Below are 13963 nucleotides of genomic sequence, written 5' to 3'. Positions count from 1 at the left end.
AGGAGTGCTCTTTGTTTTGCCTATATGTCATCTTCAAATCAGGCCTGTTGTGATGAAAAAAATTAATGTGCTTCTGCTTTATAAAAGGTATTTTTAAGTTAATATTCAGAATGCAATAACTATTTTGTAATTTGCATGTTCACAAAGGTGGAGCTGCCTGTGTTGTATTTTCTATGCAAAAACATTATCAAGAAAATGTCATCTTTTCTTGATTTTTAGATTTCAAAAGTAAAAATTATACCCTCTTGCTGCTGATTCAGTCTCTAAATAATATGAGAAAAGTCCCATCGCACTAATGTAAATGTTAGTCTAAGGTTAAAAGAAGGCAGCGTTAGACTAAGTATTAAAAAGAAAATAGTCATGCTACCACGATGAAAAATCAAGCATGTGATACAGGGGAACCCCACTGTGAGAGAGAGTAAACCTAGTGTTTCCCCTTGCTCATTGATGATGTGCTAAGAATTTCAGTTGTTAACCAGTTTGGTAAGTCCTCTTTCCAAGCATTGTTAATTATTATTTCTTATATGAGATAATTCAACCAATTTTTAATACATCTAATGTTCTTGCATTTGGTGTTACTTCTGATAGATAGTGTTGGTGTGTCGTCCATCTGTGTACAGAAAATAGACTAGTTTAAAACTAGCAGTGTGTTTCTCACTGCTTGTATTTTAGGAAGACCATATTTTGGCTCTTAACCCTCCAGTCTTGGTAAAAATTGTTTGAACAATTGTGATAGTAAATAACAATAGCGTAAGTTAAATTACAATGATATTCAGAACTCACGTGGAATAATATTTTGCTGTTATTCTTAATGGAACAAATTTTAATGTTAGTTTAAAGAAAGCCCAGGTATGTCCATGGCATTGTATCATGCATAAAAGCTTGCTTTCCAGATAGATAATGGCTTTTTATCCTCAATTTTTACACCACGCTTCTTTATTTTTGAAAAGTCTTTTGCCAGAAGAAATATAACTCCCTTTTTTATTTAGGCATAAGTATTTTGTACTGTCTCTGAAGGAATATACACAGCTCTTGAAACACTCCCAGTTTTCCGCTGTGACAGAAACAGCAGAGGGAGCACAAGGACATCATTTTCATAAAGGTCCTATAAATATTAGCACTTTGCTTGCCCTCCCCTGCCCCCAATATTTTAAAAGACATTTTTCAAAAGTTCAGCAACTGAGAACGATGCAGTCATTTCCTAGTGGATGGAAAAAAGTATGTATTTATTTTCATGTGTGGTGCCATAATATTAATTTCATGTCTGCTGGCAAAATTTTTTTCTTCATGTCACCCAAATTATTTGTCAAAGAAATTTGCCTGTGAGAGATTAACCACCCCACAACCTCTGAGATTCTTGGACAAATACTAGGCTTACCAGAGATGGCGCCGGTGTCAGGGCTGTGTGATAAAGAGCAGTCAGAGGATGCAAAGTCTTTCCTGGTGAGTGTGGAGTCCTGGGCACAAGAGAGGCTGCAAACAGTTGTACAACCAACAGGTCAGCGTGCACTACTCCTTTTAAGAATCACACAGTTACCCCATTTTCTCCAGTGGAGAAATGTAATATTTGAGAACTCAGAATGGGAAATGTACCTCAGTGCTGCTTCCTGCCTTTTACAGAGATAATGTAGTCTAAATGCAGCTTAAAACCACAGAAATAAGGAAATTCAGCCTAACAAAGACCTCCTTTTCTTGAATTAACCTGTGTGTTTTCTAGCAAGTGTATCATGTACCTGGTAGCGTGTAGAGAGTGACAAGCAACAAGTTAAAACATTATATGAAACAGGAGATGTTTTAATTTTAGAATTTCCTGAAGTTTGTGATTTTAGCATGGAGGGTATTCAGCAGATGAGGTTACTGGGGGGTTTAATTTTGTACTGTCAGCTCATTTCAAAAACTTCTTACCACTCTGTATGTTGTGCTGATAATTACATTGCGAGTTTCTCAAAATTGTTAGTCTCGCAGTAAAAGACTTTGATCTAGAAGCATAAGTGGGGATGCTTAATGTAAATCATTTGCATGAAGAAATCTTGTGATGCTAAAAAGTATCAGTAGCAAAATATGTGCAGTAGCAGCCCAGAGAAACAACACGTAAACTAACAAAACCTGTATGAAATAAGTATGAGGAACAGAAATTAGGGAAGTGAAAACCAATAAAACAAAATCTAGAACCATAGAAGGGCAACTTGTTTCTAAATTCAGAAGAGCTGACACCATAGTAGTCTTCGGTTTGCAATGCCGTCTTCTCACTCTTACGCTCCTTCAGCCTCATTCCTCTCCTGAAGTCTCTGTTCCTGTAAACCTGCAGCACCAGAGGATTTACAGAACAAGATTTCTGAGCCAGGTCCCCAGAGGCTCTATTTTTAGGCAACATATGGAATGATGCCTATTCGAGAATACCAATTATTGCTTTTTTTTCATCTTTACTCTTAATTCAGTTCATGTCTTCACAATTTAAATGTGTATGCTTTGGGAATGAACAAGGCAGTATTTTTCCAGCTTCCTCACTGGTTTGGTTAGGTAAATCCTTACTGCAGTCCTTCAAATTTTTGATCTGCATTTAAGTATGCTATTAGTATGCTATTTTTATGCTCTGCTTTCTTGTTTAAAAAAAGAAAAGTCCTAAATAATATGCGTGCCATTCATTATTTGTATTTTAAGAAACAGTGGACTGAATCAATGTCTACTGTAACTTAGGTAGATTTACAACAAATGTTACTTTAGCATTTCATGACTGAAATGGACAGTTAAAATGCCTGCCTTCCCTCCAGGAAGTGGCCGATGAAGGGCCAGATTTCCTTCTCACAGCTCCTGGCACAAATCAGCTTGGTTCCCAGTAAACTGAGAAGGGAGTTTGATAGAAAGTACAGTTGCACACACTTTTATTTTTATTGAGTGGTTGCCCAAAAGCAGCACATCCAAGAACTTTAAAATTACTGTTTTCCTTCTCTCTTAGGAATATCCTTGATCCAGTGTGTTTAGTGTGTGGAAAGAAGATAGTCACAGATGATGCAATTTTTAATTTTGGCTCCATGAGTTGTTTGGTTTTTTTAATCCTCCAAACTTTTCTAAGAGGCATAAGAAGATAATGCTGTATCCAATAGCTGGATATAAACTCAAACTGCAGAGAGTACATTTAATGCTTAGTGAGGTTGTCTGGCCATCCACCTTTAACCATTTCTGCTTCTGAACTGCACAATACTGTTGTGAGGGTAACTGTGTTATGAGACCTAATTATCTCTCAAGGGTGATATATCTTCTCATAAACTCCTGTTTTTCACATCTAATTATAATCACAGAGATACTGATTCAACTGTCCCTAGTAAGGTGGAACCTGAAGATTTCTTTAAAGCACAATGATGTCATTGTATGAAAAAGGTTTAATTCTATTCAGATGTCATAACCACGGGTCACACTTCTAAGATATCAGTTAGTTAAAATAATTCCCATTCTTATTGCATGGAGTAGCTAAAGTGGCTTTGAAGAGCTTTAATTTAAACTCTGTCTATATCCTTAATATACCCTTGCTCTGGCTTGTAGTCACTACTGTTTACGAGATTTGTATTAATCTGTTTACCAATTTTGTATCCACGCTATGTGCTAGGTAAAACCAGATGAAACCAAGAGCAAAGAGATTGAAAAAATTATAGCCAAGCATATGAACAAGAATTTTCTTCATTCAAGTCAATCGGATCCATATTAGGTAAGTCACAGTTAACATCTAGGAGAACAATGTAGGAAATACTATTTCATATGAATGGGTTACAAAGAAATAATCTCCAGGGAAATAACTCTGTTACAGCCGTATCCCTTAACCCTAATCAATGTACGTATAGCAGGGCCAAATACATTTGCCTATTAACTGCTAATGACAAAACAGAGACATCTGAAAGAATGCTGACTTTATCAAGCAGTCTTAAAGTAGATGAAATCACAAAGACAGATATGGTCTTCATGGCTTGTGCAAAACAAACCTTGGGTCCTGTTGGCTTATTCAGAAGTGTAATTTTTGAAATGTAAATTACGCTTTAAAAACTTGAAATGCCAAGGGGCATGTCTCATTTTCGCAGATGACTTGTGAAACTTGTTCTGTTGATTTTTGGTGAGACAAGTACAAAAAGGCTGTATTGTTCCTGAAGACCTAGGAACCTAACTTAAAAATTATGTATAAAAATGCTGCACTTAAGTATCAAATTGGCAGTCATTAGTTAAAATAATGTCTTTAATCTTATTTGTTGTGTGTCTGTTTCTATGCAGAATTATCTATCCAATATATCACTGAGATCATTAAAATATTTTAAATATATGTATTTTATATGTGTATATTTTTATAGATCTTTAGCCCTGTGTGGTATGGATGTGTGTCATATACCAATGTAGGAAGATTTACCTTCCTCATGTGGCATGGCACGACTTTCATACGAAAACCATGTGAGGGAAAGGTACCTCCATGTCTGCATCTGTTTCACACGTGCAAATTACGTTGGCAGATTTCCAGCAGGTCTACTTAGTAAGAGAAGAGAAGATGGCAATGATGTGAGATTCATTTTAGAATCAACTACCATACTGACCTTAGTGACTTATAGTCAGAGAGTTCTGAGGTACTAAGCAACTCACAGGATTAATCCCAGCAAAAATGGAAATTCTCGGAATAATCACAGTTTAGATGACTCATCTGTGTTATGAAATGGTAATTATTTCAAAACACATTCTGTACTTCCATGCTTACTGGGGATCCTGGACATCAGAAAGGTCCTTTTATATCTGAATTGTACACAGTGTTTTTCTATTCCTTGGTTGTTTATATACATGGTGTGCAAGTCTCCAAATGTTCCAGGCTCTGAATCACAGGGTAATAGCTTTAGTGGTTCCAGAAAAACATGTATTTGACTGCTACACTTTTTCAGTCTACCCAAAGGCCAGCCAGCCCCTCTATGCGGCATCACTGGGCTGCCTCCGTATTCCTGCACTTGCCCAGAAAGCTGTGTAATTTACTCCAAATTTATTCTTGCGTCTCCTAGAACAGAGCTGACTCGGCCTCGTCTGTCAGTTCTGGCAAGATGCCAAGGGCCATGTATGAACAGGATTTTTATTGTCATTTATTGACATAACAGCATATCATGATCAAACTAGTCTCCGAGGTGAACTTCAGAGCTGCTCCTAGTGATATGCACAGATAACCTCTGAAAGCTGGACCCGCTATAGTCAAATAACCGAGTTTGGTCATCATACTTTGATTCCTTTTTAATATATTTCCCAGATCACAGAATGGTTAGAGTTGGAAGGGACCTTAAAGATCATCTCATTCCAACCCCCTGCCCTGGGCAGGGACACCTCCCACCAGACCAGGTTGCTCAAAGCCCCGTCCAACCTGGCCTTGAACCCCTCCAGGGATGAGGCAGTCACAACTTCCCTGGGCAACCTGAGCCAGTGTCTCACCACCCTCACAGTGAAGAATTTATTTCTAGTATCTAATCTAAATCTCACCTCTTTCAATTTAATACCATCACCCCTCATCGCTACGCTCCCTGATCAAGAGTCCCTCCCCATCTCTCCTGTAGCCCCCTTCAGGTACTGGAAGGCTGTTATAAGGTCTCCCTGGAGCCATCTTTTCTCCAGGCTGAACACCCCCAGGTCTCTCAGCCTGTCTTCACAGCAGAGGTGCTCCAGCCCTCTGCTCATTTTTGTGGCCCTCCGCTAGACCCGTTCCAACAGCTCCATGTCCCTCCTGTGTTGAGGACTCCAAAGCTGGACACAGTACTCCAGCCTTTGAATAAGAAAATTCACCAGATGCTATACTAATGTGATTCTCCCTGAATATTCTTGGCAGGTGTGTAAGACTTGAATTGGTTGGATTCCTGAGATAACGACGAATTCCAAGGGTTAACACTATGAAAGCCTTAGTTATTTTTTAAAATATTAATTTCTGTAAGTTTCCATTTGCATTTTACTGATTTTTAGATAGCCAAGTGTCACAAAAACTGATTTCTCTCTTCATTTCATTGCAACCAGAAATGGATCTATTGATCCAAGCTAGTAAGGGACTTGAATAGACCTAATTCCACCCTATTATGCGTAGTGACACATGAAACCCGCGCTCCTTTGGTCTGGTTGTGAAAGCCGCTGTGCCAGGTCCGACTACTGTGACGATTTCAGGAAGAGAGCCAAACGCTGCCATTATCTGGCCATCGCTTTACCGGCAGCGCAGAAATGCTTTGTGTATATAATCTCTCAGGATGTGCCACAAGCTCTAAGGAGCCTCAGCCACACAAGTGCTCTGTCATTTTTTTTTATTTTTTTTTTTTAATTAGGAATACCCTACAATTTTAGAAGAGGAACGTTAAATCCCTGTAGCAGATTAAAATTCTTGCTTTTTTAATACATCCATACCTTTAAGTCACTGTCATAATTCTATCTTGGCTGACCTGAAACTATATTGTATTAAATACCAGGTTTGCCTACATGAGCTAGTGGGATGCAAATGCAAGTCCCAGTTACCACACAATTTTTATTTTGTTTTGATGGTACACTCAGAATCTGAAGTCATCTGGAAACAGAGAAATATCTACTTCTTCACGCCGACTTGTTTGTTCAGTGTATTTGGGGAATGTAACCCCAGAATATCACACCAAAATCATTTTCTATCTTTGTGTAGTGATGAAAATGTTCAATCCAGGCACAGCCACTTCTGAGTCAGCAGGTGGGACCCTGCACTGGGTGGAGCAACACAAAATCCTAGAATTGAATCCTTAGTAAGATTTCTTTCAAGTTCAGAAATCTTTTTTTTTCGTAAATAATATCAAACTCTCATTTCCACAAACAAAGAGTTGTGGAATCTACTGGCAGGGGTCAGTAGATTCACTTGCAGTAGGATTGTGGGAGAGATGAGTGAAAACATACGAAGGAAATCCATTATTTTTTTTGAGTGAATATTATTTTGTAATTTAAAAAAATCACACTCTCTCTGAGAGCTGCCAGTTTGGTGTTCGTCCATCAGGAATTGTCTCACTTGACCCTACCTACAGAGACTTATTTTCAGTCTATGTAAATGTTAATGTTTATGCATGTCTCCCAGCAAAATGTGTTCTTAATCTCCTGCTGAATTCTTACATCAGAACACACTGAAATTTGGCACGGCCATCAGTTATTTTCCAGTAAAAAACCACCTTATAGGAGTTACATATGCTTTCAATCTTTAAGATATGTAATAATGTTTTCACCTCTAATTAGGAGAAATATCTGGGTTTGGCTCTTTCATTCTCCTGGGAACTAAGAGTTTGGGTTTGCCAATTGCTGGGTCGTTACAAAATTCCATTCTTCGTGCTAAATTTTGCTTTTCAAGTTCTGAATGAACTTGGAATTCGGATACGTATTTAAGCAGCAACTGATTTCCTGGAAAATACTAAACTGAATTAAATGCCACAACTGTCATAAAGAGAATATTCAAGTTTAGAAAACAAAAGATATCTATATTCAACCCTTTCTTTTCTAACCCAAGAAATATCTGTTACACACAGGTGGTTATTTATAAAATAGTTATGTTTACCCATGTTCATAGCTAGAAGTCATGATTATTCCTAAGGTGCTGTGGTTCACGCTGTATTTCCTTTACTTATTTGCTACTTGACAACTAAAATGGCAATTTCTTTCGCAAGTAAAGCAAACAAAAAGTTGTATTTGATGCACTTTGAATCAGCTGAGATACTAAACCACAAAAATTGGGGTTTACAATGGAAAATCATTTTTTTTCTTAATGAGAGCAGCCCCAGTGGCGCCGGTTAGAAGTGCTCCAAAAGAAACAGCAAGAGGTTCCGAGTCTGGGTTTCGTACACTGTGAGCTGGTTTCAAGGAGCCCTGTCATGGACTTGCATTGTCTAATTTGGCTTTGCAAGAGTAACCTCAACTGTGCATTCTTTCCACTGTGATATTATATGTTCTCTGCAGTTTATACTGGGAGGCCACGGAGCACATCCTCAGCTAATGCAAATCAGCATTGTTGCAATTACAGTGGAGGAGTGATACTTTTTATACTTGGTATCGAGATCTGTAGATATGGCATTTCTTTAACTGAATCACAAAAAGTAAATATTGAAATTTCTTTCCAAAGAGAAAATATTTTATAAACATCTCACACATCCACGCACAAGGAGATTCACATCTCACTGTGCCGGTTTATACCTGGTGAAACGTGATTTACAATATATAGACATAAATGCTAGTGTTGGTGACAGGCTGGGCATAAACTGCAGCTGTAACTGCAGACTCGCACTCACTACGTGCCTGCATTGTCTGTCTCTGCCAGAGTCTGATTAGCCAGTGTTCCTTCATTATTTATAAAAAGCAATATGCCATAAAAATGTCATTTTCACTGCCCAAATCATAAAATTTTCCATAAAAGCCTACTGCTCTAAGATCCTAGGGAATATTCAGCCCCAGGCTCTGATGATGAGGTACAAATAGGTATTAGTTTCCACCATTAGTGTAATTCCAAAAATTTGGAGTCACCAGTCTACCCAATATTAAAAGGTGTTTTGGTTCTAGGCCCAGTCAGGTGGGATACGTTTGAATAGTATGTATTGAATAATTGTTTTAAATAATGTTTACAGTTGCTTTTGGTGCAAAGGGGGTGATCCAGAGATACAGTTATAAAACAGAAGTGGAAGTCAGGAGGTGTGTTTTGGTCCCGATTTTCACTAAACTTTCCTCTTCCTGCCATGTTCAACAACGGTTTGGGGAGAACCACCTTGGGTGATACTCACAGCATCAATCCCCAGAGTTCAGGGTTTGCTGTCGGATAAGAGCTTTCAAAGCAGGCAATAAAAAACATTAACTTGGTGAAATTTAGAACAGAGCACAAGGACTCTTGTAAAAGTCTGTGCTCCCATTGACAGAGAAGTCTGGAGATACATTTGTGGCAGAGATTTTGGTTCCTGGGATGTATGCAGTGACTGAAGAGGCAGCACATGGGTTTTTTTTTTCTGTACCAAGTACCTACACGTAGTCAAAGATATATTTTCACTCTAAAACTTCAAGCTCCATGAAACTTGCCCAGCTTGTGGTTACGCACAATTACTCAGCCCAGGCTGTCAGGGGAATCTTCTTTGTGTCCCTGGTGTCATTTGTGGCTTCCTATCAAAGCTAAATAACCTCACCGTTTCGCAGTTCCCACGTGACACTGAAGGAACCTGGCAGGATCAGCCAAGCTTCTGTTTTGGTCAGGAATCTCAAAACCAAGGATGAGAAGCCTCCCATGGAAACATGAGGAGTCTAATTAATCTGTGATGTAATTTAACAGGATTCCCTGGATTCATAAGAGAAGTTGGGGGAATGTATCTAAACCCACATGAGTTCAAGGCAAATTCTTAGGAAGCCACGTTCCTGTGTATCCCCTGTCTGTGTCCACTGGCCTCATGTCCGCAGTGGTCCCGCCAATCTCCATGCCCAGTTCCAAACAGCTCTGGGGCGAGTCGCGGCAGAGGGCAGTAGCCCAGAAAAGTTTCCTAGGGCCCTACCTGCCAGTCCTGGGCTTTGAAGCAAAATATTAATGATAAGGGAAAATGTTAGATGTGATTTTAGATAACCGGATTAAAAAATGCTGAATTTCCTTCCTGCGCATTTCTTTCCACAAAGAAAATACAACCTTAGCTTGTGAAAACTTGCCACAATTCTGAACTGTTGCGCTACGAAGCCAATCTGTGTTTTGATTTCTTCCAGGATGACCTATCGTTACTGAACCTGGACAGATGGGAGCATTCATTTCCTGAGCTCTTTGTGCCCCATTCACTTGCTTTGGGCTTTCGACATCCAATTTGTGATGCAGATGTTCAACATGGAGTCGCAAGGTTCGTTTTCTTGGCCGAATTCCAAGGACGCTGCTGGGAATTTGTATGTGATGATGGGCTTTTGGAGTCCCATCACTGGCAAAGCTGCCAAGATACTTGGCCTCGTGAGAAGACTTTCTACTCGGGAATTTAAACACGAAGTCTGCTTGCCTCTGTTCAGAACATAGACCCGGCTTTCTCTATGCCTGCTTTCTCCCACATCCTTTTCATACAGGCTTCTCCTATGTTTAAAATACATTTTCCTTTCTCCTTCAGATTTCTCCTTAAAAACATCTTGGTTTGTGAACACTCAGGAGTTTTCTTTCTGTGGCAGTGTTTCGATGGGGGCTTTGGTTTTCTTCACAGTATCATTTTCCTCCTGTGAAACCTTGGATAACGCTCGGAATTTCTGCGTTCCCCGAGTTTGTCGCCCATAAAATACAGGTACAAATAGACATTGTGAGTGTCGTTGTGGAAATTATTCAGGTTTATGAACCATACTGAAAAATACTACTGGAAAGATAAGCCCAATGCTATTATCACTCTACAACAGCGAAGTGAATTATGGTCTCAGTGGAAAAGAGATGCAAGTTAGTGCAGAGTCAGTCTCTTTCCGATTCTGTCACATATAAAAGAAATATCTAAGCATCTCTTTTTTTTTTTTTGCTTTTATTAGTAAAATGAGTAACTTGTGAAAGGTTAGTGGAAATTTACTGTAGCCTTCACTCTCCCTTCAATTCTTGTCATTCATAAGAATTAATGAAGATACTATTAAAGAAACCTGTTGTTTCCTTTTTCTGTTTCCACTAATTAGTCCTACTCAAATATGCTGAGTTTTCTGATAACCGTATAGGTTTCTATAGATAATTGTATAGGCTTCTATAGCAGACTGTAGGAGTGACCTGAGTTATCGATAGAATATCCATATTTTGCCAGCTGTTTTATAGTCAAAAGATGTTGAATCTGAAGTTGTTTTTTCATGTTACATCCAGAGCTTTGGAAAAGTTTTGGCAGGTTTCCCGCTGGGCACAGCTCCCGTTCCCAGAGTTCTCTCCAAAGCATTAAGAATGGAAATAAGCAGCGAAGAATTTTCCAGTTTAGCTCAGGCTCTGCGTACGTACGTTAAGAGAAACAGAAGCATAACCACAAGTACCAGCATAAGCCCTTGATGGAGACAGGCTGCAACAGAAAGAGCTTAATCTGGTGAAACTGTCACAAACTGGTCCATGTTGGCTTTACACGGCTGTACCCCATGTTTGTCCTGACACGGAGACATAGGGACAGAGACAGGTATGTCACCAAGAAGCTGCTTAATGGAAAGGTCTGCCTGGTTAGGCTGCCTAAAATCGCAGGCAGGCTCAGTAATCTCTTAACGATATTTTATTCTGGAGTAGAATTGCTTATAGGAAACCATCAAGGCCACTGTGACAGAGAGAAACACTTCAGTTTTCCGTAGCCTCTTCTCTCCAGAGTGATTCCTTGGCTTGTACTGTGGAAACTGCTGCAGTGAGTGACTGAAATAAGATAAATGGTATATAGTGTCCATTTTATGGATGCTTTTTTTCTGACAAATGCTGAAGAGGTGCTTCAGAACATCTATTATTTGGAAAATAAATAAATTAATCACTAGGAAGCTGAAGATAATGCTATGTCACAGAGAAACATGATCTGGCAAAAATCTTGAGGCAGAGCTGGGAGAAAAAAAAAAATTGATTCCTGATGTCTCTTTAAGGATTACAGTCTGACTCTTAGGGAATTCAGCGGGAAACTTTCCATCTCCTGTAATACGAGTTGGGCTGGGTCCTCAGGATATCACCATACCAAAGCAGAGCTACCATGGGTAGTAGGCACAGGCAGATATTACAAAAACCTTTTAAAAGATTTTATTGTAGATGAGAGATTGAATTGAGGCAAAGCTGTCCAGTTTGCTGAGGATAACAATATATCAAATTTCACAATTCTTCATGTTGTTTTTTTTTAATCTTGAATATGAACTGATGAAATGTCACAGCTACCCTGTTGTACTCCTACTTCGTGCGGAGCTTCAGTCAGAAAAGAAGTTATAGCCTAGAGGTTAAAGAACTACTTAATATCAGAGCTATGAACAGCCATGAATCTTGACTTGGAGCACTCGGCTCCAGTTCCTAGAAGTACTGCATCTCCTGGGGACTGGATCTTTTACTGACAAGTTTTCCTTCCTGTGTTTTACCAATTTTTCAGGGTTTCCTAGGAACATGTGCACTTTTCCAGATAACTTACATTAACTGAAAATTATGTTTTCATAGAATGAGACATCCCTATCTCCAGCATCTCTCAGAAATGAGATTCTCAGCCGTGGAAATACTACTTGCACTTTGACTACAGTCTTTTAAACACTTAGCATCTGACCCTGAATTCCATATTTAAATGTACTAAGAAATCTGTTTCATTAAAAATCTCAAGACCTTGGATTATTTTAAAAATATACATGTATTCCCTTATAAGCTTTTTCTTCGTGGATGTAAAAATGATCGTTCACCTTAAATAGTAACAGAGTGCACTGCAACGCTCAGCGCCGGGGAAATGGCTCTACAATAAAGTTAAGCTTCAAATTTTAATCTCTTTCTGAGCCACATCCTGTTTTCAGTTAACTGATCTCATGGGGGGGGAAATTTACCAGAGGAAATATCTCTAGTTTGGAAAGTACCAAAAACTTATCTTTAGTTTCTTTGTGTAATTCAGCACCTTTTAAGACAGAGGTGTAATACTTTCGAGAAGTCTCAAAGCAAAAGGAAAGGAGCAAGACAGCAGCAGAGAAAGGAGGAGGCATATAAATGCAGAACAGAAACCAACCCATTGGTGTAACACTCATCTTTCTGAAATTATATCTTACACATCTTTGTATTCCAAAAGCTTAAAAAGCCATATCCAGAAATATTTTTAAAACTTTTTCAGGATCTAACTCACATCTTGGCGGAAACCGCTTGTGCCAGATTAACTTGCCATGAATTTTAACAACCCTGATCACAAAACACTGAAAGCAAATGTTTCAGGCTGTCAGGACTACTCGGACTGTGTCACAATTTCCCCATAGACTTTTCACTTGAGTTCATACGTGGCCCTGATGACTCTGCACTTAGATCATCTACAAAACCATTTACGGCTCAGAGAAGTAGAGAGAATGAAGTGGAAACGAAGTGATTACGTGTGATTCTGCAAGTATTAGTAGGGAAAGTCTTCCCACTCACACAGGTAGATGTTGGCATTTAAACTGGAAGCTTTAAAAATAACTTTAGTAATCATAGAATAGTTTGGGTGGGAAGGAGCTCCCCAACCCCCCTGCCATGAGCGGGGACATCTTCAACCAGAGCAGGTTGCTCAGGGCCCCGTCCAACCTGGTCTGGAATGTTTCCGGGGACGGGACATTCGCCACCTCCCTGGGCAACCTGGGCCAGGGTTTCACCACCCTTAGTGGTGAATAAAATAATAATTTTTAAATAATAAATTTAATAGGAGTGACATCCTTTTCCTCTTCCACAATTTCATCACCAAAATTTTTCATGCACTCACAAGGTGCCTGCATGTGAGCTCTTGGAAATGCAGCAGAGTAACACGCCAAGTGAAGCATCGAGGGAACCACCTCCGCTTTTTATTTTTAGTTTTCGGCTAGGACTCGCCCCCAGTGGTATTCCCCAATTTTCTTTCGCAAGGAAGAGCTAAACAGATTTGCATCTGCAACTTTCTCTCTTCTGACCGAATCCTAGCAGATGGGGTCGCAGCATGTGATTTCACAGTGAATTTCTCAGGGGAAAAGAGGACCTTCTTCTGATAGTGAAACTTTACTCTGTAGAAATCTTTACTGCACTGCGAGCATCTTAAAAGGATTTGCATACATTACTTAACTTTTAGCCTTGTGTTGTAAATATGATCTGCGGCTGAGGGCAGCCGGAGGGGGAGGCGGAGGCTCCCCGGAGGGTTCCTGTAGGGTTCAGAAGGAGAATCCAGCCACCCCGGGGCGGTGGGTTTCCCCGAGCGGGCAGAGGTGTGGAGAGGGCATTTTTCTCCGGACAGACAGGAGTTTCTGTCTGAGTGACAAACCCGGGTCGCCGGCTCGGAGAGCCATAACCACACCGCTTTCAGGAACCAGCCACGCACATTCTCCA

The sequence above is a fragment of the Numenius arquata genome, chromosome 19, assembly GCF_964106895.1.
Source record: "Numenius arquata chromosome 19, bNumArq3.hap1.1, whole genome shotgun sequence".
NCBI classification, from domain to species: Eukaryota; Metazoa; Chordata; class Aves; order Charadriiformes; family Scolopacidae; genus Numenius; species Numenius arquata.
The sequence above is the reverse complement of the archived record's forward strand: the minus strand, read 5'-3'. Positions refer to the sequence as shown.